This window comes from Artemia sp. Qi Xiang Cuo, chromosome 8 (assembly GCF_049724085.1).
Source record: "Artemia sp. Qi Xiang Cuo chromosome 8, ASM4972408v1, whole genome shotgun sequence".
In the NCBI taxonomy this organism is placed as follows: domain Eukaryota; kingdom Metazoa; phylum Arthropoda; class Branchiopoda; order Anostraca; family Artemiidae; genus Artemia; species Artemia sp. Qi Xiang Cuo.
The window spans coordinates 52,387,960-52,413,726 of NC_142801.1; the positions used below are offsets into that span (position 1 = coordinate 52,387,960).

At 37.6% G+C, this 25,767-nt stretch overlaps 1 protein-coding gene across 1 annotated transcript in view; it reads right to left on the bottom strand.

Annotated features, from left to right (window-relative positions):
- The window catches only part of LOC148949545 (uncharacterized), a 77,206-nt gene extending 52,918 nt beyond the window's left edge, over positions 1-24,288 (bottom strand). Inside the window, exon 1 of the mRNA XM_089093579.1 lies at positions 24,198-24,288. The gene's annotated coding sequence lies outside the window, so the exon portion shown is untranslated. The remainder of the gene's footprint in view (positions 1-24,197) is intronic.
- Positions 24,289-25,767: the final 1,479 nt, after the last annotated feature.

Genomic DNA, 25,767 nt, shown 5'->3' on the forward strand with positions numbered 1-25,767 from the left:
TCTAGGATAAAAACTCTAAACTCTTAACTATAATTAAACTAAACTTCAACTCTAACAAAAATTCTAATCTAAGACTCTGTGGTAAAACTCTTAAACTCTTAACTAAAACTAAACTAAACTAGAACTCTAACTAAAACTCTAAGCTAAGCCTCTAGGCTAAAAGTCTAAGCTAATACTCTAGGCTAAAACTCTAAACTATTAATAGACTAAACTTCAACTCTAACTAAAACTCTAAGCTAAGACTCCAAGCTAAAACTCTAAACTCTTAACTAAAGCTAAAGTAAACTTCAACTCTAACTAAAACTCTAAACTAAGACTCTAAGGTAAAACTCTAAACTCTTAACTAAAACTAAATTAAACTAAAACTTCAACAAAAACTCTAAGCTGAGACTCTAAGCTAAGACTCCAAATTATTAACTATAACTAACCTAAACTTCAACTCTAACTAAAGCTCTAAGCTAAGACTCTAGGCTAAAAACTCTAAACTCTTAACTAAAATCTAAGCTAAGACTCTAAGCTAAAACTCTAAACTCTTAACTAAAACTAAAGTAAACTTTAGCTCTGACTAAAACTCTAAGCTAAGACTCTAAGCTAAAACTCTAAATTCTTAACTATAACTACACTAAAATTCAATAGAAATTATAAATTAAGACACTAAGATAAGATTTTGAACTATAAAGTAAAGATACTGTAAAATACAGTTCTGAATATAACTATAAGATATGAATCTGAGGTTAAACTCTAGACTCTTAACTACAACTAAAATAAACTAAAGCTTAAACTAAAGATATAAGATAAAACTACAAACAACTACTTTAATATCTTTAATAAAACTAAACTAAACTTCAACTCTAACTAAAACTCTAATCTAAGACTCTAAGTTAAAAATCTAAACTCTTAACTAAAACTAAACTAGAACTTCAACAAAAACTCTAAGCTAAGACTCCAAGCTAAAACTATGTTTTTATTTTTTAGTTTTTACTTATTTTCACTTGATTTGGGAAAATAGGCTCCAACTCTACCCCCCCCCCCCAGGCTTTAGACGAAATTAATCTACTGGCAGCGTATGAGAGTATGTCTTGTTTTGTTGGATTGAAAAGGGACAAAACTGAGTTATAATATGAATATGATCAAGCATTGTTTACAAGTCAGGTTGGCCGAGTGGTTAAGGCGCTAGACTTAAGATCTGGTCCCCATACGGGGTCGTGGGTTCGAACCCCTTACCTGACAATTTTTATGTACTGTTTTTCTTGCATCATGTCTTGTGATTTCACTAAATAACTTCTGTAAAAGGATTTATACAGAACCTAAATTGTTAGGCCCTTTAATAGATTAGATGAAAATAACTAGTTTTTTTTAACTGAAAGTAAGGAGTGACGGGGGCTCGGGGGGCTCTCTTGAAGCCCAGGGGCACTTGGGGGCCCTTTGGGGTCTTTGGGGTTGGGGTAGAGGACCTCAAACAACACTGTTCAAATGGAACTTGTGTATTATAACGACCACAGAGTTTCACCCTCAAATCATCGTCTAAAGCATCTTCTAAAACCATCTTCTAAAATACCTCAAACGGTTCCGCTTAAATCATCTTCTAAAATGTCTCAGAACGGTTTCGTCCAAATAATCCCCAAACGTAATTTCTGCGTGTTCCTTTTGTTTAGGCATCCCTGCGCTGTCACATTTGAAATTCCTAAGAAACCCTTTCCCGCGTTAATCTCTTCATCTCTAAGTTCAAAACATTCTCCCCACCGTTGATATGCATGTGCAAACTTCGCCCGGCGACAATACTCCTGGACGAACACCAACAAATCAATCGACCTTGACATCATCTATCAGACATTAATAAGCTTCGCCCGGAGACGATTCTCCTGGACGAACACCAACAAATCAATCAATCTTGACATCATCCATCAGACATTAATAAACTTCGCCCGGAGACAATTCTCCTGGACGAACACCAACAAATCAATCTAACCTTGACATCATCCATCAGACATTAATAAACTTCGCCCGGAGACAATTCTCCTGGACGAACACCAACAAATCAATTTCTCGGAAATCCATTTCCCCTAGGGAGTCTATGCCCATATATGGTGCTACCACGTGGTCATGTCACGAGCTCAGGAGGTTAGGTTAGGTTACGCAATCAATTTCTCGGAAATCCATTTCCCCTAGGGAGTCTATGCCCATATATGGTGCCCCGTCGGCATTAAACTAAATTGTAGATGGCAGCACGGTGTTCTCGTGGGAGATATTATGGCCCTTCTACTTATACTACCATTTGTAATTCTTTACCGTTAATCTTGTGTTTGATTTATTTTTTCAGTCCATTCATTTGATTGATAGCAATAAAATACTTCCGTGGCCCTTACAAAATAAGCGCAGAAACTAGAAGCAGTATAACTAATTAAACTGACTAAATTTGCAAATTGAATTCTCTATAATTATACCCATGAACTATATAGGGTTTTTGGCCGAATTGTCAAAAAATTCCTAGGATATTTTCGGACAGTCTTGGGAGGAATTCCCACTATGTGTGGAAATTAACCTTTGCATGTAGGCATGCAAGAAAGACACGTGAAATTCACCTCTAAGATTGTCAAAAAGGACTCCCCGTCCAGGAAAAATTTGAAAATATGGGCATAAATTTGAAAACTTGAAAAACATGGTTTTTTCTTCTTTTTCCTCAATCCTAAATTTACGAAATAAAGTTTAATTATTGTCTCTTTTTGCCATTAGTCTTTTAATAAGGTTTTAAATGACTGTTGAATCTTCCTTTGAAAGAATCAATAGTGAAACTCTTAGGGATAATTTCCCCAGGAAGATCATTCCGTATTGGAATGCAAAGTCAAATGAAGCTGTTCTTTAAATACTCTGTTCTCAGCTTATTAGCGTCAATATAACTGGACCGAGCTGTGTGCCTTCGTGTCTGTCTTGTCGGTTGGAATTGGGGGTACAATACGAGAAAGCTCTAGAGAAGAAGATGAATTTGTATACTTGTAGAGAATAGCCATAGACACTACATCAAACCCCTGAATAACGAGTTTCATTTCACCCCGATTCTTAGAGAAACCAATCTTTGGTACCCTCGTAAGACTTTAAAACTTCTAAGACCTTGACCCTCCGTACAACAGTAAACAACAGAGCTTATACCATGTAGAACCCTCTGTTCGGTTTTTTTCCTCTTTCCTTACTTCGTCCTCTTGCAGTATTGTTTTACTGCGAGTTTCTCAATCATCGCTCCCTAGAACTCCAGAGCTCAGCTGAAAACCCCACGTAATTATGCGAGCTGCGATGAAAATAAATGTGAAAGGGACGTAGCATGTAATAGCCATGCGTTTCGTGAGACATGTAGTATAAGGGTTCCATAAATGTCAAAAGGCTGGAAAAAACTTGTCTTAGAGTAAGATATGGATAAGTTTTGTTGTACATTGAATAAGTCCTGGGATAGGCGCGCGAAGGTATACTTCAAGGTTAAGAAAACATAAACTGTGAGATAAACATTCAGTTTGGGTGTTAAATTAATTAAAAACTTTCCAAAAAATAAGTTTTTCAAAGAAAACTAAAGGCCATTTTAAACTTAAGCTCAGCAGATACAAATACCTTTTAAAATTCAAACTCAAAACGACCAGAAATTACTGTTACAGAACAAATAGGACCCAAAACGAACAGAAATTTTATAAACAATCATAGCAAAAACATACAACAAGTAATAATACAAATGAATAAATAGATCTTAAAGCGAGTAATACTTAGATTGAATATGAAAATCAAGCTTAAAACGAAAAAAAAATTTTCCTATTGAAGTATAAATGAAACTTAAAACTGAACAGAAATTAAATAAACTATCAATGCAAACAAACATATAATAGTTTTTAATGTAAATTAATAAATAAATCTCAAAACGAGTGAAACTTAAATTGAATATGCAAATCAAGCTTGAAACGAACAAAAATCACCACAAATACGGGTTCTGGTATGACCTCCTTCTCTCACTGTAAAAGTCTAAAACCTACTGCGTCATTGGCGCTTTACTGAAAACCAATTTTATGACAAATATTTTCTTTTGTGCTTAATATTGAAAATAAACATTAAAATTATAGTAGCATTTTGAACTGATGAGCTTTCAGCAATTAATATCATTATGCATCAAATATTCAGTTTAATTTATTAGCTCTTTTTAAAGTTGCTAAAGACGAATATAGTATCCCTACAAACAAGTGTTTGGATACTGCCTCCTATACTAACTGTAAATAAAGACCAAAGGCCTACTGCGTCATTGGCGCTCAACTGAAAACGGATTATATTACAAATATTTTCTTTTCCAGTTCTTATAGCATTCAAAATAAAAATACAATTACAGTGACATAAATTCTTGAACTGATGGATCTTTCAACTAGACCCCGAAGCCGCGCTGAAAAGTCGGCGGCGCGCCGCCGAAAAAAAAACGGTGGCGCGCCGCCGAGCTTGCATCAGCATGCTGACGCCGCCGTTTTTTTTTTGTTGTTTTCTCTCCTTTTTTTGCTTATCGAGATCGATCTTCAGGCTTCAACCGTCATCCCGGTTATTCTGTTTCTTAAAAGTAAAAACAATCATCTTGGGTTCGCAGAGTATATTGGTTCGTAGGAAGCAGAAGAAGAAATTTTTCTTGAAACAAAAATTCTACCTTCCACTCTAAAATTCTGTTCATTTTTCTTTCTGATTTTTCGGATGAAAAGAGGTAGGTAAAAGGGCATTAGGCAATTCAGGATGTTATCATAGACAGCGCAATCGATCTGCCTAAGTAAAGAACAATGTTGGCACAATGTATTATTTTTTTTATTTTTTTTTCATAACAGGGCAATTCGTATCGAAGGAGTTGTCGTAGAAACTTCGAAAAGGGCTCATTTAATTGGAAATTGGAATAGCTATTGCCCTTTTTTATAGTCGAAAGTGATTGAAGGCAGCTAACACCCCTTCCACGCCCACCATTTCCCCAAACACATCCAATCAAAATTTGAAGATAGTCATTTTGTTCAGAGTAACTGATTTCCAAAGAGAAAATATGTTTTTTGAGGAAGTTACTCCCTCACAACCCTTTGGGCAAGGGTTTTAAGTTATGGCCTGGGGGTATATAAGAACGATGCTGGCACAATGTATTATTTATTATTTTTTCCTTTAGACCACTTCATATCGAAGAAGTTGTTGTAGAAACTTCGAAAGAGCTCATTCAATTAGAGATTGGAGTGGCTTGTGCTCTTTTTAATAGTCGAAAATGATTGGAAGGCAACTAACACCCCTTCCAAGCCCACCATTTCCCGAAACAGATCCAATCAAAATTTTGAGATAGCCATTTTGTTTAACGTAGTTGAAAGTTCTAGAAATTAGGTCTTAGAGGATGACAACCACCCTCACAGCCCTTATGGTAAAGGTTGTAATTTATACCCTGGGGGCATATACGGTGTTTATAGAAAGCGTTGTCGTAGAAACTCAAAAAGGGATCATTCGATTGGAAATCGAAAAGCCTAGTGCCCTTTTTAATAATCGAAAGTGATTGGAAGGATTGACGTTTTTATAGTAAAGATCGAAGTGGGTACAATGTATTATTTTGTTGTTGTTGTTGTTGTTTAGACCAGGGCACTTTATATTGAAGAACTTGTCGCAGGAACTTCAAAAAGGGTTCATTCGACTGAAAACAGAAAAGGATGATGCTCTTTTCGATGGTTAATATTGACAGGAATGCATCTAATCCTCCAACCCCGCCCCCCCTCCCAATTGGCGTTATTTTTAAAAACTAAGTGTTTCCTTAATATTAAATTAAAAAGCACTTTGTTAATTATAATTCCCAATAAGGCATCTCAGCAGTATCCCAAGAACGACTGAGGGTATTATGTTCAAACTTTCGGGGTTTCTTCTGCTCTTAAAATTTGACCAAATCAAAATAGCGTAAGTGTATCCACGCTATCAAAGAAAGTAAACAGATTTTTTTGCGAATGGTATCAAGTTTTCCATTTCAGATCAACTAGAGGAGGTATGAAACTAAATTAAACGCTACTATTTGTGTCCAGATTTTTAAAAGGGTCCATGTTGTTAAAAATTGCTGAATTTTTTTTTCCAGCATACCAATAACAGGCCAAACTATAAATTCTTAAAAAAACGAAAAGATCTAAAGTATTATTTTCTTTTTCCCTGAAAAGACTATGTCAATATAAAACGAACAGAAATTAATTAAAAAAACTGTTTCCACAAAATATGTTTTTCAAAGAAAAGTAAAGAACTCCATTATACAAAAAATGAGCAAAATTAAAATCAAATAATCTACCAAGCGTGAAACTACCGCAAATCAGCATCGATAAATAAATGACACCCAAAACGAAGAGAAATTACAATAAATAACCGAGTCAAACTCAAAACGAGCAAAAATTAGCATAAGTTGGGCTCAAAACCTCTGTATTTTACCAAGGCCAGAACATAATTTGAACTTTACTGAAAAAAAAAAAATACAAATGAATGTGCATTGTCAGTTTAATAAACATATACTGATATTTAATAATCAAAATGTTAATATTATTTGATTTATTAAAGCTATAAAAGTAAAAACATTTATATTTTTTCAGTAAAGTGCAAATTATGTTCTAGCCTTGGGAAGGCATAGAGGTTTTGAGCCCAACTTATGTTAATTTCTGCTCGTTTTGAGTTTGACTCGGTTATTTATTAATAACCGAGTGGTAATAACCGCTTGGCAGATTATCTAGAGCTAGTATAGAAATATATCTATGGAAATGAATTACATTTTTTTTGCACAGTTAGCAGAGCACACTGAAGTTGAAGTAGCCTTAAACTTTGACTTGAAACGTCATAACTTGACCACTTCTTTCAGAAAAGAATTTTGGAGGGTTATTCCGTGTTGATAAGAAAAGAGGGTAAAGGTGCAGTTTAGTTCCTCCTGTAGTATAGAGCGCAGGAGCCCTATGGTAAACGTGCAGGTTTGTTCTCCCTTATAAAAACAACTTATTTCAGCAGATACAAAGAAGAAGCCTATTTGCAGCATTCTGTGGGACCCCAAGGTCCAATGCTAGCATCAGATCCCGCGAGTGGCAGCCTACATTCGTCAAGTTCTGGCTGTACTGGCCACAAGTGCCCCAGCTAAACGGCGTTTTAGCACGACAGGACTGATAGTGACTGCAAAAAGATCAATGGCTCCAGGCAGAGTGAACAAACTCACTTTTGTTACATCAATTGTAACTGAAGTGATGTAACCGCTGGTTTAAAATTGCTGGTGTTGTTAAGCCATGGTATCTGACTTGTATACAATGTTTTTTCGATGCTGTTATTATTTTTTTTTTTTTTTCACTTCCTTTTCGTATGTATTTGATGAACAGGAGATGTTTGAACTTCAAATTTTGAAAGTTATACACACATTAGCCCAAATCATTAACAAGAAGGAAATGACTAAACATGGGATTTTATAGGAACAATGCGACGTTAAACATAAACACAACATAGGTTTCCCTGGGTCTAGTGGCTAAAAATGAGAATTCTACTTGGTCTGATCGACAGTGAACATAAACACTTTCCGCACGGCCCAGCAAATACCTGTTTTGTCATATTGTTCTTGTATGTTTTTAGCCAACCATTTAAAAATCCTTACTAAAATCATGGTTGAACGTGCTTGGTGAAGTGGAATTTTTATTATTATTTTTAATCAGAAAAATCGGCGCGCCGTGGCGCGTCGCCGGTCTAAAATCGGCGGCGCGCCGCCAAAAAAATTTCGGCACCGCCCAAAAAAATTCGGCGCCGCCGATACTAAATCACACATTCGCCGCCGTCATGTCGGCGTGGCGCGGCTTCGGGAACTACTTTCAACAATTAATATCATTATGCATCAAATATTCAATTTGATGTTGTTTTTACTTTCCAAGACTGTTCATAACGCATATAGTTTTCAGTAAAGCGCCAATGACGCAGTAGGTTTTAGACTTTTACAGTGAGAGAAGGAGGTCATACCCAAACTCTTATTTGTGGTGATTTTTGTTCGTTTCAAGCTCGATTTGCATATTCAATTTAAGTTCCACTCGTTTTAAGATTTATTTATTAATTTACATTAATAACTATTGTATGTTTGTTTGCATTGATTGTTTATTTAATTTCTGTTCAGTTTAAGTTTAATTTATACTTCAATAGGAAAATTTTTTTTTTTCGTTTTAAGCTTGATTTTCATATTCAATCTAAGTATTGCTCGCTTTAAGATCTATTTATTCATTTATATTATTACTTGTTGTATGTTTTTGCTGTGATTTATATTTAATTTCTGTTCGTTTTGGGTTTCACTTATTCTTTAATAGCAATTTCTGGTCGTTTTGAGTTTGAATTTTGAAAGGTATTTGTATCTTCTGAGCTTAAGTTTAAAATGGCCATTACTTTTATTTTAAAAACTTATTTTTAGGGAATTTTTTTTTTAATTAATTTTTTTTAGTTTTTTATTGCAAAAAATTTCAAGTTTTTAAAAATTCCTTATTTCAAAATCAAATTAAAAAAAAAAAATCAAATATTCATCAAAATGTAAAAACTGATATCAAAGTAACAATATCAAAGTGAAAAAAGGGTTTGTGTCAGCCTCGGAGTTTTTATTATCTGATGTTTTAACTGTTTTTAACAAAATGGCTACCCCAAAGTTTTCATCGGATGGGTTTGGGGAAAAAAGGGCGTGGGGGGGGGACTAGATTAAGCTTCGGTCCCTTTTGACTCTTTAAAAGTGAACTAGAACCATTTTTATTTTCCATCAAATGAGCCCTCTCTGAAGTTTATACGAGTACACCTTCTACATCCCCAGTGTATATTTTACGACGCCTGTCCCTGGGCCCTGGGGGCTTGTGTCGACCCTGGAGTTTTAATATCTGATGGTTGAACTATTTTTGAAAAAATGGTCACCTGAAATTTTTATTGGATGGGTTTATCCATCCGATACACCCAAAGGCGTGGAAGGCGGGAGGGGCTAGTTGCCCTCCGATCTTTTTTCACTCTGAGAAAATGAACTACAACTTTTAATTTACATTCAAATGAGCCTTTTCTGCAGTTTATACGAGCATACCTTCCATAAAAACCGTATATGCCCCCAGAGGAATACTTACAACGCCTGATCCGGCCCTGGGAGGGGGGGGGGGTTGTGTCGACACAGGAGTTTTTCTTATCTGACCTTTGAACTATTTTTAAAGAAATGACCATACGTAAAGGAGCCTTTGTTATATGATCTTTGAACTATTTTTAACAAAATGGCTACCTCAAATTTTTTATCAGATGTATTTGGTGAAAAAGGCCTTGGGGGGCCAGTTGCCGTCTGATCACTTTTTATTCTTAAAAAGGGCACTGGAACTCTTTATTTCCAATCGAATGAGCCCCCTTTGAAGTTTATTCGACGACCCCTTCTATATGAAGTGCCTCTGGGAAAAAATTGAGTATGGGGGGAAGCTAGCTGCCCTCCGATCATTTTGGCTCTTAAAAAGTGAATTATAACTTTCAATTTCCAATCAAAAGAGCCCTCTAGGAAGTTTATACGAGCATCCCTTCCATAACAATCACATAGGTCCCCAGGGCATAACTTACAACGCCTAACCCCGGGCCCTGGGGGGCTGTGTCGACGCCGGATTTTTTTGTTATCAAAGCTTTGAACTATTTTTAACAAAATGTCTATCTCAAAATTTTTTATCTGATGCATTGAGGGCGTCGAGGAGGGGGCGGGCTAGTTGCCCTCCGATCTGTTTTGACTTTCAATTTCCAATCAAATGAGCCCTCTCCAAAGTTTATACGAGCATCCCATCCATAAGAACTATATATGCCCCTAGAGCATTACTCATAACGCCTGCCTCCGGGCCCTGGCAGGTTCCGTCGACACAGGAATTTTTCTTATCTAACCTTTGAACTATTTTTAATGAAATGGCTATTATAAGAAGTTTATCGGATGGGATTGGGACAAAAGGGTGTGTGTGTGTGGGGGGGGGGGGGGTTTGTTGCCTTCGGATATCTTTTGACTCTTAAAAATTGAACTGGAATTTCCAATCAAATGAGCCACATCTGAAGTTTATACGAGCATCCCTTTCATAAGAACCATATACGCCCCCAGGACAACACTTACAACGCCTATCCCCGGGGTTCTGGGGGGCGTTTTTGTTATCTAATTTTTGAACAAATTCCGAAACACTGGCTATCTCGAAATTTTTAGCGGGCAGGTTTGGGGAAAAAGAGAGCGTGGGGGGGCTAGTTTAACTCTCTTGACTCTTAAAAAGTGAACTAGAACTTTCAATTTCCAATCAAATGAGCCCTCTATGAAGTTTATACGAGCATCCCTTTCATAAGAATCATACATGCCCTTAGGGCATAACTTAGAACGCCTTCCCCTGTGCCCTGGGGGGTTCTATTGACGCCGGATTTTTTCTTATCCGACCTTTGAACTATTTTTAACAAAATTTCTATCTCAAAATTTTCATCAGATGGGTTTTGAAAAAGAAGGCGTGGGGGGGGGGCTAGTTGCCCAAGGATCTCTTTTGACTATTAAAAAGCGAGCTCGAACTTTCAATATCCAATCAAATGAGCCCTGTCTGAAGTTTATACGAGCATCCCTTTCATACAAACAATGTATGCCTCAGGGCATAAATTACAACGCCTGCCCCCGAGCCCTCGGGGGTTGTATCGACACCTGATTTTTTTATCTGACTTTTGAACAATTTTTAACTTAATGGCTATCTAAAAAAATTTATTAGATGCATTTGGGAAAAAAAGGGCAGGGGGGGGACTAGTTGCCCTCCAATCTCTTATGACTATAAAAAACCAAACTAGAAATTTCAATTTCCAATCAAATGAGCCATCTCTGAATTTTTTACGAGCATCCCTTTAATAACAACCAGATTTTCCCCCAGGGCATAGCTTACAACACCTGCCCTTGGGCCCTGGTGGCTGTGTTGACCCCTGAGTTTTCGTTATATGGTCTTTGAATTATTAAAATAAAAACTATCTCAAAGTTCTTATCCGATCGGTTTGAGGAAAAAAGGGCGTGAAGGGGGGGGGGCTAGTTGCACTCCAATCTCTTTTGACTCTTAAAAAGTGAACTAGAACATTCAATTTCCAATCAAATGATCCCTCTTTGAAGTTAATACGAGCATCCATTCCATAAGACCCATATATGTCCCCAGGGCACAACTTACAACGCCTGCCCCGGACCCTGGTGGGTTGTGTCGACACCGGAGATTTGTTATATGATCTTTGAACTATTTTTAACAAAATAGCTATCTTGAAATATTTATCGGATGCATTTGGGAAAAAAAGGTTTGGGAAGGGGGGGGGGGGGAACTGGTTACCCTCCAATATCTTTTGACGCTTAAAAAGTGAACTAGAACTGCCCCCAGGGCATAACTTATAACCCGTGCCCCTGAAGACTGTGGGGGGAGTATCCTGCTCAAACATATAATTTCCATAACTTTCAACTACATTGAACAAAATGACTATATCACAATTTTGATTGGATATGTTTGGGGAAATGGTGGGCGTGGAAGGAGTATTGCCTTAGAATCACTTTCGACTATTAAGAAGGGAACTAGCCATTTAAATTTCCAATCAAATGAGCCCTTTCTGAAGTTTCTACGACAACGTTGTCTATACAAAACTTTATATGCCCTTAGGGCATAACTTACAACCCTTGCCCTCTGGGCTGTGGGGGAGTTGTCATCCTTAAAGACCTAATTTTCAGAACTTAAAACTACGTTTAATAAAATCGCTACTCAAAATTTTAATTGGATATATTTGGGGAAAAGTAGGGCGTGAGACGGGGGTTAGTTGCCTTTTAATCACATTCAACCATTAGAAAAGGGCACTAGCCCTTTGAATGTCCAATCGAATGATTATTTTTTGAAGTTCCTACGACAACGCTTTCTATAAAAAAACCTTATATGCCCCCAGGGCATAACTTAAAATTCTTGCACTGAGGGTTGTGGGGGAGTGTCCTCCTCAAAAATATATTTTCTATGTGGAAATCAACTACGCTGAACAAAATGGCAATCTCAAAATTTTGATTGGATGTGTTTGGGGGAATGATGGGCGTGGGGGGGTAGTTGCCCTCCAATCACTTTCGACTATTAAAAAGGGCACTAGCCCTTTGAATTTCCAGTCGAATGAGCCTTTTTTGAAGTTTCTACGACAACGCCTTCTATAATAACCTTATATGCCCCCAGGGCATAACTTAAAACCCTTGCCCTGATGGTTGTGGGGGAGAGTCCTCCTCAAAAACATATTTTCTATCTGAAAATCAACTAAATGGATATCTCAAAATATCTCAAAATTGAACAAAATGGATATCTCAAAATTTTGATTGGATGTGTTTGGGGGAATGATGGGCGTGGGGGGGCTAGTTGCCCTCCAATCACTTTTGACTATTAAAAAGGGCATTAGAACTTTCGACTTCCAATCGAATGAGCCCCCTTTGAAGTTTCTACGACGACCCCTTCCATATGATGTGCCTCTGGGAAAAAAATAATAATAAATAATAAAACATCGGAGCCGTATGGCCTTTGCTATAGGCAACGCTATAGCGTTGCCCCTGAGTTAAATAGGTGATTTTGTTTGGTTTATCAGACCCCTTGGTAATAACAAATTTTTGTTTTCCTTGGGAAAACAAAAACCAGTAAATGATTGCTAAAGTTAAACCGTAAAGCTTGACATTCAGACTCCTATAAATGCGTGAGATATTTCATTTGGAATACTTCCAAAAAAATATTTTGATTTTCCCCCTAGAATTTAATACCGTATAAATTAAGAAAAGCCACCAGTACAGTTTGTGCCGCATAAATGACCATATCGAGTACCCATGAATGATGCAGCTGCATTAGGGTGGTTCAAGATAAAACGTAACTTGCCACTTAAATCCTTATCATTAATTTAATGACCCCTTCATCGTACAAATGATAACTTTAAAAGTTTTAAAGTTGATTTTATAAGTTAGGTTAAGGAAATGCTTGATAGGTGCTTTCACTCACATTGCTGGAGCTTCATCGTCTTAAATCTTTCGTTGCTGTTTTCCTTGGGAAAACAAAAACCAGTAAATGATTGCTAAAGTTAAACCGTAAAGCTTGACATTCAGACTCCTATAAATGCGTGAGATATTTCATTTGGAATACTTCCAAAAAAATATATTGATTTTCCCCCTAGAATTTAATACCGTATAAATTAAGAAAAGCCACCAGTACAGTTTGTGCCGCATAAATGACCATATCGAGTACCCATGAATGATGCAGCTGCATTAGGGTGGTTCAAGATAAAACGTAACTTGCCACTTAAATCCTTATCATTAATTTAATGACCCCTTCATCGTACAAATGATAACTTTAAAAGTTTTAAAGTTGATTTTATAAGTTAGGTTAAGGAAATGCTTGATAGGTGCTTTCACTCACATTGCTGGAGCTTCATCGTCTTAAATCTTTCGTTGCTAGTTTTCCCACTTTTCAGAAGTACACATTTTTAGGAACTTAGACACAAAGCGAGACTTCAGACAAAAGAGGGAATAGGGTTCTACAAAAGAGCAAAAAGAGGGAATCAGGTTCTACAAAACAGCAAAAAGAGGGAATCAGGTTCTACAAAACAGCAAAAACAAGGAATTAGGTTCTACAAAACAGCAAAAAGAGGGAATCAGGTTCTATAAAACAGCAAAAAAAGGGAGTCAGGTTCTACAAAACAGCAAGAAGAGGGAATCGGGTTCTACAAAACAGCAAAAAAAGAAAAATCAGGTTCAACAAAACAGCAAAAAGAGGGAATCAGGTTGTATAGAACAGCAAAAAGAGGGAATCGGGTTCTACAAAACAGCCGAAAGAGGCAAACAGGAAAACAGGGAATAGTGACACCTTCGGAAAAAAATAACTGGCATTTTGGAGAACCTTTTCAGAAGTACACATTTTTAGGAACTTAGAGACAAAGCGTGAGTGCAGACAAAAAGAGGGAATCAGGTTCTACAAAATAGCAAAAGGAGAAAATCGGGTTCTACAAAACAGCAAAAAGAGGAAGTCAGGTTCTAAAAAACAGCAAAAAGAGGGAATTGGGTTCTACAAAACAGCAAAAAGAAGGAATCAGGTTCTACAAAACAGCAAAAAGAGGGAATCAGGATCTACAAAACAGCAAAAAGATGGAATTAGGTTCTACAAATCAGCGAAAAGAGGGAATCAGGTTCTATAAAACAGCAAAAATAGGGAGTCAGGTTGTACAAAACAGCAAAAAGAGGGAATCGGGTTCTACAAAACAGCAAAAAGAGGGAATCAGGTTATACAAAACAGCAAAAAGAGGGAATCGGGTTCTACAAAACAGCAAAAAGAGGGAATCGGGTTCTACAAAAAAGCAAAAAGAGGGAATTAGGTTCTACAAAACAGCAAAAAGAGGGAATCAGGATCTACAAAACAGCAAAAAGAAGGAATTAGGTTCTACAAAACAGCGAAAAGAGGGAATCAGGTTCTATAAAACAGCAAAAAAAGGGAGTCAGGTTGTACAAAACAGCAAAAAGAGGGAATCGGGTTCTACAAAACAGCAAAAAGAGGGAATCAGGTTCTACAAAACAGCAAAAAGAGGGAATCAGGTTCTATAAAACAGCAAAAAGAGGGAATCGGGTTCAACAAAACAGCCGAAAGAGGCAAACAGGAAAACATGGAATAGTGACACCTTCGGAAAAAAATAACTGGCATTTTGGAGAACCTTTTCAGAAGTACACATTTTTAGGAACTTAGACACAAAGCGAGAGTGCAGACAAAAAGAGGGAATCAGGTTCTACAAAATAGCAAAAAGAGAAAATCGGGTTCTACAAAACAGCAAAAAGAGGGAGTCAGGTTCTAAAAAACAGCAAAAAGAGGGAATTGGGTTCTACAAAACAGCAAAAAGAGGGAGTCAAGTTCTGCAAAACAGCAACAAGAGGGAATCAGGTTCTGTAAAACCGCAAAAAGAGGGAATCAGGTTCTACAAAACAGCAAAAAGAAGGAATTAGGTTCTACAAAACAGCGAAAAGAGGGAATCAGGTTCTATAAAACAGCAAAAACAGGGAGCCAGGTTCTACAAAACAGCAAAAAGAGAAAATCGGGTTCTACAAAACAGCAAAAAGAGGGAGTCAGGTTCTACAAAACAGCAAAAAGAGGGAATCGGGTTCTACAAAAAAGCAAAAAGAGGGAATTAGGTTCTACAAAACAGCAAAAAGAGGGAATCAGGCTCTACAAAACAGCAAAAAGAAGGAATTAGGTTCTACGAAACAGCGAAAAGAGGGAATCAGGTTCTACAAAACAGCAAAAAAGAGAAAATCGGGTTCTACGAAACAGCAAAAAGAGGGAGTCGGGTTCTACAAAACAGCAAAAAGAGGGAATCGGGTTCTACAAAAAAGCAAAAAGAGGGAATTAGGTTCTACAAAACAGCAAAAAGAGGGAATCAGGCTCTACAAAACAGCAAAAAGAAGGAATTAGGTTCTACAAAACAGCGAAAAGAGGGAATCAGGTTCTATAAAACAGGAATAGTGAAAACATGGAATAGTGACACCTTCGGAAAAAAAATAACTGGCATTTTGGAGAACCTTTTCAGAATTACACATTTTTAGGAACTTAGACACAAAGCGAGAGTGCAGACAAAAAGAGGGAATCAGGTTCTACAAAATAGCAAAAAGAGAAAATCGGGTTTTACAAAACAGCAAAAAGAGGGAGTCAGGTTCTAAAAAACAGCAAAAAGAGGGAATCAGGTTGTATAGAACAGCAAAAAGAGGGAATCGGGTTCTACAAAACAGCCGAAAGAGGCAAACAGGGAATAGTGACACCTTCGGAAAAAAATAACTGGCATTTTGGAGAACCTTTTCAGAAGTACACATTTTTAGGAACTTAGACACAAAGCAAGAGTGCAGACAAAAAGAGGGAATCAGGTTCTACAAAATAGCAAAAGGAGAAAATCGGGTTCTACAAAACAGCAAAAAGAGGGAGTCAGGTTCTAAAAAACAGCAAAAAGAGCGAATAGGGTTCTACAAAACAGCAAAAAGAGGAATCAGGTTCTACAAAACAGCAAAAAGAGGGAATCAGGCTCTACAAAACAGCAAAAAGAAGGAATTAGGTTCTACGAAACAGCGAAAAGAGGGAATCAGGTTCTATAAAACAGCAACAAAAGGGAGTCAGGTTGTACAAAACAGCAAAAAGAGGGAATCGGGTTCTACAAAACAGCGAAAAGAGGGAATCAGGTTCTACAAAACAGCGAAAAGAGGGAATCGGGTTCTAAAAAACAGCAAAAAGAGGGAATCGGGTTCTACAAAACAGCAAAAAGAGGGAATCAGGTTCTACAAAACACCAAAAAGAGGGAATCAGGCTCTACAAAACAGCAAAAAGAAGTAATTAGGTTCTACAAAACAGCGAAAAGAGGGAATCAGGTTCTATAAAACAGCAAAAAAAGGGAGTCAGGTTCAACAAAACAGCAAAGAGAGGGAATCGGGCTCTACAAAACAGCAAAAAGAGAGAATCAGGTTCTACAAAACAGCAAAAAGAGGGAATCAGGTTCTATAGAACAGCAAAAAGAGGGAATCGGGTTCAACAAAACAGCCGAAAGAGGCAAACAGGAAAACATGGAATAGTGACACCTTCGGAAAAAAAATAACTGGCATTTTGGAGAACCTTTTCAGAATTACACATTTTTAGGAACTTAGACACAAAGCGAGAGTGCAGACAAAAAGAGGGAATCAGGTTCTACAAAATAGCAAAAAGAGAAAATCGGGTTCTACAAAACAGCAAAAAGAGGGAGTCAGGTTCTAAAAAACAGCAAAAAGAGGGAATTGGGTTCTACAAAACAGCAAAAAGAGGGAGTCAAGATCTGCAAAACAGCAAAAAGAGGGAATCAGGTTCTACAAAACAGCAAAAAGAGGGAATCAGGTTCTACAAAACAGCAAAAAGAAGGAATTAGGTTCTACAAAACAGCGAAAAGAGGGAATCAGGTTCTATAAAACAGCAAAAAAAGGGAGCCAGGTTCTACAAAACAGCAAAAAGAGAAAATCTGGTTCTACAAAACAGCAAAAAGAGGGAGTCAGGTTCTAAAAAACAGCAAAAAGAGGGAATTTGGTTCTACAAAACAGCAAAAAGAGGGAATCAGGTTCTACAAAACAGCAAAAAGAGGGAATCAGGCTCTACAAAACAGCAAAAAGAAGGAATTAGGTTCTACGAAACAGCGAAAAGAGGGAATCAGGTTCTATAAAACAGCAAAAAAAGGGAGTCAGGTTCTACAAAACAGCAAAAAGAGGGAATCAGGTTCTACAAAACAGCAAAAAGAGGGAATCAGGTTTTAAAAAACAGCAAAAAGAGGGAATCGGGTTCTACAAAACAGCAAAAAGAGGGAATCGGGTTCTACAAAACAGCAAAAAGAGGGAATCAGGTTCAACAAAACAGCAAAAAGAGGGAATCAGGCTCTACAAAACAGCAAAAAGAAGGAATTAGGTTCTACAAAACAGCGAAAAGAGTGAATCAGGTTCTATAAAACAGCAAAAAAAGGGAGTCAGGTTGTACAAAACAGCAAATAGAGGGAATCGGGTTCTACTAAACAGCAAAAAGAGGGAATCAGGTTCTACAAAACAGCAAAAAGAGGGAATCAGGTTCTATAGAACAGCAAAAAGAGGGAATCGGGTTCAACAAAACAGCCGAAAGAGGCAAACAGGAAAACATGGAATAGTGACACCTTCGGAAAAAAATAACTGGCATTTTGGAGAACCTTTTCAGAAGTACACATTTTTAGGAACTTAGACACAAAGCGAGAGTGCAGACAAAAAGAGGGAATCAGGTTCTACAAAATAGCAAAAAGAGAAAATCGGGTTCTACAAAACAGCAAAAATAGGGAGTCAGGTTCTAAAAAATAGCTATTATAAAAATTTTATCGGATGGGCTTGGAGAAAAAAGGGTGTTTGGGGGGGGGCTAGTTGCCCTCGGATATCTATTGACTCTTAAAAATTGAACTACAACTTTCAATTTCCAATCAATTGAGCCCCCTCTGAAGTTTATACGAGCATCCCTTTCATACGAGCAATATACGCCCCCAGGACAACACTTACAACGCCTATCCCCCGGGCTCTTGGGGGCATTTTGTTATCTAATTTTTGAAAAATTTCCAAGACACTGGCTATCTCAAAATTCGTGGCGGACGGGTTTGGGGAAAAAAGAGCGTGGAGGGGGGCTAGTTTAACTCTCTTGACTCTTAAAAAGTAAACTAGAACTTTTAATTTCCAATCAAATGAGCCCTCTATGAAGTTTATACGAGCATCCCTTTCATAAGAACCATACCTGCCCTTAAGGCATAACTTATAACGCCTTCTCCTGTGCCCTGGGGGGTTCTATTGACACCGGATTTTTTCTTATCCGACCTTTGAACTATTTTTGAACTATGTCTATCTCAAAATTTTCATCAGATGGGTTTTGAAAAAAAAGGCATGAGGAGGGGGGGGCTAGCTGCCCTCGGATCGCTTTTGACTATTAAAAAGTGAGCTCGAACTTTCAATATCCAATCAAATGAGCTCTCTCTGAAGTTTATACGAGCATCCCTTTCATACGAGCAATATATGCCCCAGGGCATAACTTACAACGCCTGCCTCCGGGCCCTGGGTTGTTGTGAAGACACCTGAGTTTTTGTTATCTGACTTTTGAGAAATTTTTAACTTAATGGCTATCTCAAAATTTTTATTGGATACATTTGGGGAAAAAGGGGCGTGGGGGGCTAGTTGCCCTCCAATCTCTTTTGACTCTAAAAACTTAACTAGAACTTTCAATTTCCAATCAAATGAGCCATCTCTGAATTTTTTAAGATCATCCCTTCAATAAGAACCATATATTCCCGCAGGGCATAACTTATAACACCTGCCCTCGGACCCTGGGGGCTGAGTTGGCCCCTGAGTTTTTGTTATATGGCCTTTGAACTATTTGAAAAAAGCTATCTCAAAGTTCTTATCGGAATGGGTTTGAGGAAAAAGGGCGTAGGGGGGGGGGGGGTAGGTGCCCTTCAATCTCTTTTGACTCTTAAAAAGTGAACTAGAACTTTCAATTTCCAATCAAATGATCCCTCTTTGCAGTTAATACGAACATCCCTTCCATAAAACCCCTATATGCCCCCAGGACATAACTTACAGTGCCTGCCCCCAGGCCTTGGTGGGTTGTGTCGACTCTAGAATTTTTTGTTACATGATCTTTGAAGTATTTTTAACAAAATATCAATCTTAAAATTTTTACTGGATGCATTTGGGAAAAAACGGTTTGGGGGGGGGGAGCTGTTTACCCTCCAATATCTTTTGACGCTTAAAAAGTGAACTAGAACTTTCAATTTCCAATCAAATGAGCTCTCTCTGAAGTTTATATGAGCATTCCTTCCATAATAACCATATATGCCCCCAGGGCATAACTTATAACCCTTACCCCAATAGACTGTGGGGAGAGTGTCCTGCTCAAACATATAATTTCCAGAACTTTCAACTACGTTGAACAAAATGTCTATATCAAAATTTTGATTGGATGTGTTTGGGGAAATGGTGGGCGTGGAAGGGGTGTCAGTTGCCTTAGAATCACTTTCGACTATTAAAAAAGGGAACTAGCCATTTACATTTCCAATCGAATGAGCCATTTTTGAAGTTTCTACGACAACTTTGTCTCTACAAAACCTTATATGCCCCCAGGGCATAACTTACAACCCTTGCCCTGAGGGCTGTGGGGGAGTTGCCATCCTCAAAGACCTAATTTCCAGAACTTAAAACTACGTTTAATAAAATGGCTGTCTCAAAATTTTGATTGGATGTGTTTGAGAAAAAGGTGGGCGTGAGAGGGGGGTTAGTTGCCGTCAAATCACTTTCGGCTATTAAAAAGGGCACTAGCCCTTTGAATTTCCATTCGAATGAGCCTTTAATGAAGTTTTACGACAAAGCCTACTATAAAAACCTTATATGCCCCCAGGGTATCATGGCTATCTCAAAATTTTGATTGGATGTGTTTGGGGGAATGATGGGCGTGGGAGGGAGGGGGGGCTAGTTGCCCTCCAATCACTATCGACTATTAAAAAGGGCACTAGCCCTTTTAATTTCCAATCGAATGAGTCTATTTTGAAGTTTCTACGACAAAGCCTTCTATAAAACCTTATATGCCCCCAGGCCATAACTTAAAACCCTTGCCCTGAGGGTTGTGGGGGAGTGTCTTCCTCAAAAACATATTTTCTCTCGGGAAATCAACTACGCTGAACAAAAGGTCTACCACACATTGTTATTGGGAGGGGTGGTGTGAAATGAGAGGTGTTGGGGGGGGGCTAGTTGCCTTCCAATCCCTATTGACTATTAAAAAGGGCACTAGCCCTTTGAATTTCCACTCGAATGAGTCGTTTTTGAAGTTTCTACGACAACGCCTTGTATAAAAACCTTATATGCCCCTAGGTCATAACTTAAAAGCCTTGCCCTGAGGGTTGTGGGGGAGTGTCCTCCTCCAAAATATATTTTCTATTTGGAAATCAACTAAGCTGAGCAACATGGATATCTCAAAATTTTGATTGGATGCGTTTAGGGGAATAATGGGCGTGGGGGTGGTTAGTTCCTCTCCAATGACTTTTGAGTATTAAAAAGGGCACTAGCCATTTGAATTTCAACTCAAATGAGCCTTTTTTAAAGTTTCTACGACAACGCCTTTTATAAAAACCTTATATGCCCCCAGGGCATAACTTAAAACCCTTGCCCTGAGGCTTGGGGGGGCGAGTGTCCTCCTCAAAAACATATTTTCTATCTGGAAATCAACTACGCTGAACAAAATGGCTATCTCAAAATTTTAATTGGATGAGTGTAGGGAAAGGATGGGCGTGGGGGGGGGGGCTAGTTGCCCTCCAATCACTTTCGAGTATTAAAAAGGGCACTAGCCCTTGGAATTTCCAATCGAATGAGCCTGTTTTGAAGTTTCTACGACAACACCTTCTCTAAAACCTTACATGCCCCCAGGCCATAACTTAAAACCCTTGCCCTGAGGGTTGTGGGGGAGTGTCCTCCTCAAAAATATATTTTCTATCTGAAACTCAACTACGCTGAACAAAATGGCTATCTCACATTTTTGATTGGATGTGTTTGGGGGAATGATGGGCGTGGGGGGGCTAGTTGCCCTCCAATCACTTTTGATTATTAAAAAGGGCACTAGAACATTCAATTTCCCATCGAATGAGCCCCCTTTGAAGTTTCTACGACGACCAGTTTTATATGAAGTGCCTCTGGAAAAAAAAATAATAATAATAAATAATAAAAACATTGGAGCCGTATGGCCTTTGCTATAGGCAACGCTATAGCGTTGCCTCTGATTTATTACAATGAACTTTTTGGCATTTAAGCAGCGTATCCATAGGATTAGCCATAATGATTGAATGAAGTGTTCCTTTCCCCTCTCTCCCAGCATTTTCCAGATTTCCCTTAAATGAGGGTTTTCAGGGTTTTGAAGAACTTGGTTTCCCTCAAACTTTGACCCAACCCCTCCCGACTACATTGCTACTTGGATAATACTGGCCCCTGCTGGAGTTTTTCAAAGGGATATGAAAGTCTCTATCCAGTCAGGTAAAGTATGTATACATTATAGAGGGTCGGAATACAAAGATTTTATAGGGAATTTGCCAGAATCTTGCCAGAAAAAAAGTAAAAAAAGTCTCTCGGATTTCCAACAAACATTCGTTTATCGGCTACAATAACTTAGTAATCTTAATAATCCTTTAATTTAAGCTAAGGGTGAACAATTAAGCGGCGTTCACAAGCGTGTCTAGCTAGAATCCCATGTCTAGACACGTGTCTACCCAGAATCCAATGTCTAGGCAACGACCGTTCACAAGTAAAATTGGGCGCTTAGCTAGACACGCTAGACAAGGCGCTTGGCTAGACATTGCGTTCTAGCCTCTAGAACTCAATGTCTAAGTTTTTCGATCACAGCGAATCAGAATGTGTCAAGATCCAATGTTTTTATCCTTTTTGATTACGTTTGTAAACTGAAATTTAATTTTTTGTTTCTAACTAATTTTTTTTTTCATTTTAGACAAATATGCAGCACCAGATATGATAATAAAGCACATTAAGGTAATTGCTTTGCTTATCACATCCATTAGCTTGTGGCAGTAAAAATAGGGATTAGAATATTTGAAAGTTTTGCCCACATAGCTCTGTTGATTGGCTAGAAATGACAATTTGAAACTAAATTTGTAGTTTTAGCTAAGCACCGAATTTTACATGTGAACGGTCGTTGCCTAGACATTGGATTCTGGCTAGACACATGTCTAGACATGGGATTCTAGCTAGACACGCTTGTGAACACCGCTTTATCAAATTGTTTTGCTTTCAAAATAAAATTCTTAACTTTAGAGAACTGAAAGGGATAGCTTCAAAAACCGCTCCAGCGTCAAAACAGTGTATGTTAAAAACCAAGTTCAACAAAAAATCGTCTAAATTTGTTTCATTTTGCACATAACTTCTTTTGGCAGAAAAAATCATTCGTGTGAATGAATAGACAGTTTAATAGAGGCTTAACACAATGGGCTAAAGAAGCAATAAGAGAAAAAACAACAAACACACTTTTGGCTGATCTTTCAATAAATATATCGTCCCCTTATCGCGTGACCGGTCGGTATAGTACCAATATTTCTTAGATTGTCGGTTTTCCCTTGGGACCACTGTCTTTTGATTTTTAACAACAGTCTGGGCTTAAAGTTCATGTCTCTTCCATAAAAAAGGATTCTGCTATGTGTAAAAAAGCACAGCTTTGCAGAGGGCTATCATTTGACAAACCTCCCAAAGACGAGTCTTAAGGAACAAATTATAGTTATTGGAATACCACTATATTTGCCATTTCCATTTTTTTCTTGTTTTCTGTTTCAGATGCCGAGAAGTGTAGGCACCTGAACATCTTTCGTACTTGTCTAGAATCTGGGTACACACGCCAGAAGTGAAGTTTCGTTAATGCTAATGAAATAAAATAAAATAAGATGAAAATATAAAAGTTTAGAAACAAGTTTGGGCTAAATATTTGCACATTAGGGGGTTGGGGGTAAAGCATAGCATATATTAAATACGTAGCCTAATCTAACCTAACCTAGATACCTTTTAGTCCCATCCCCCAAACCCCAAAAGACTAAAGTTTAAATCTTTGTCACGGAGTGAGCAGCACCTCACAAATTAGTTTATCAATAGCGGCTTTGAGATATCGACGCGGCCTTTCTTCCGTGTGTAGGCTACCCAGATTCTAGACAGGTACCCATCCTTCAGTCAAAACAACATTTTAATAAATGCGAGGGATAGCAGACTTTCTGCCACGGTAGATGCTCTCTTATTCCAAATCTTCCACTTTTTCTGTGACCCTGGAAAATTTTTACTTATTTTAGGTTGAATGATTTCACATAATTAAAATAGTCGACATTGAGCGTACCCGTTTCTATTATTAAGTCAAACCTTTAACTTTATTAAAATTATTAAAACGAAGTTGCAGCCTCTTGGAAACTAAGTTCAGGATGAAGTAAAATATGAATGATTATATTTTATCTATTGAAGCATTCCATATCTGTTTTATAATTCTCTTTTAATCCTTTTCTATTACCTTCTCATCAGTTTTCTTTTGGAATATCTTGGCATTTACAAACATGCAAGGGCGTATCCAGGAATTTTGTTCGAGGGGGGGGGGGGTGTTTTTTTAGGAGGGGGGTCTTAGTACTTGTCAATTAGCTGGAACCCACGCGATATATTGTATACAGAAGATGCTTAAGAAACTAGTCAAACGGGTTCCTTTCAATAGAGAATTGGATTGCAAACCGTGGTTTGTCTTTGCGTTTACAATATTTAAACTATTGTTTTGGGGGTTTAGGGGGAAAAAGTACCTAGGTTGGGTTAGGGATTAGGCTCAATGTGCAAATATATAGCCCAAATTTGTTTCTAAACTAATATATTTTCATCATATTTTGTTTAGTTTCATTAGTATTAACCAAACTTCACTCCCTTGCATGGGTTCCAGCTAATTGACAAGCACCGGGTCTCAAACTCTGAACCCCCTACCCTGAATACAGTATTGCAAGTATGTTATTGTAATTAAAATTTAGTTTTCTAAAATATGGTCTTTTAGCCCCTGTATGCTATATCCCGACCGCGGGTCAAAGTATTTCTTCTTTTAATTTTATCAAGTCCATGATTTCTATTTAAAGCTCTAAAATAAAATAATAATTATTACCTATAACAAACAAATGACTTAGATTCCAATTTGACACGCTGCTTTATGGTAGATTTTTATCCATGTTTTCACAAGCTATAACTACTTTTTCATTGACAAACTTTCAGGACAAATTGTGGTCGATCCCACCGCGCAGCGCGGGAAAAAGATCAATCGCGCGTGTCGCGTCTTGAATAAATTTAAGCTGGGAATTTAAACTGACTTTCACTTGATTTAATATAAAACATCCGAATTCAACAAGTAATCACAATATTGACATTTTGGATTTATAAAAGTGAAGAAGTATCACAATATCAAGATGAATTGAGTAATATTAAGAAAGCAATTGGAAAATGTCTGCAATAATTCAGTTTTAGACTTTATTAAAACGGTCCCTACAAATACCATGCTATGGTCAACATAAAAGCTGTAGCACGGGGATTGTCATTCTTTTGTCACCTTCAAATGTCTGCTGGTGGAATTTTGAAAGGTTGAGTCAAAACTATAAACAGCCTAGCGATTAATAATATTATTTATTATGGTGTTATTCTTTCATTTAGCTTGGTTATATTCTAATTGTTAATCTCTTCGGTACTGGTACATTATGCGGGCACCGCTATATACTGTATGTGGAATGTCAAATGGGAAACGCTACAGTCAAACGGGAGAGACAGATACCCGGTTATAATGGTTTATGAACAAAATTATAAGAATTACAAGTTACAATCATGCGTCCAGAACGCTGTAATGTTTTTCACAATCGCTGAAAAATAATCTCTGCCTTCAGACTTCACTTTCGCACGCCACATGTGCTCGGCTAAGTAAGCTTATAGATACCGACTGTTTGCTTAAATTGCCGCGCACAACACCTCCAATATTGTCCAATATGCTTCTCATACAAGCATAAAGTCATGGTGTGTCCATTTTCACACTCTTTTGTCTTGGGCAATAACCCCTTATCCTGTAAAAAATCAACTGCCTCTTTTTCTGTCTTATGCAAATCCCAAATTGTAATTTTAACATTCATATTAGATCAATTCCACTCTAACAACTATTTTAGTACCGGGTATCTGTCTCTCCCGTTTGACATTCCACATACAGTATATAGCGGTGCCCGCATAGCGCACCAATACCCTCTTTTCTTTATTAGTGTAATGGTATATGCTTTGAAATAAGTTCTAATTTTATTTTCGGTTGGTTGCAAAAGAGCTGTGTCATTAAACTCTTTTTTCTTTCTTTTTTTTCTGCTGGGTTTGAAGATTGAGTCCTGTGTCACCTGATTTCAGTTGGTTAATGGGTATAAAGGGCATTGGTTTAGGCTTTCTCTTTTGTATTGTTTGATTCATTTTTTCCCCTCTTCTCCTACTTTTGGACCATGGAGCCCACTTGGGGATGTCTGTTTTCGTATTTTGCTATTTTACATACATTTTTGAAAAAACAGGCTTGAACTTGAAGTCTGTACAAAAAAAAAACTTTTTACAAGCTATATATATAAATACATATAAATCAACTATTACCGACAGGGATATGTAATCCTTTTTTAGATTTAACTCAGTTTACCATCATTCCCTTTAGCACGAAGTCTCCAATA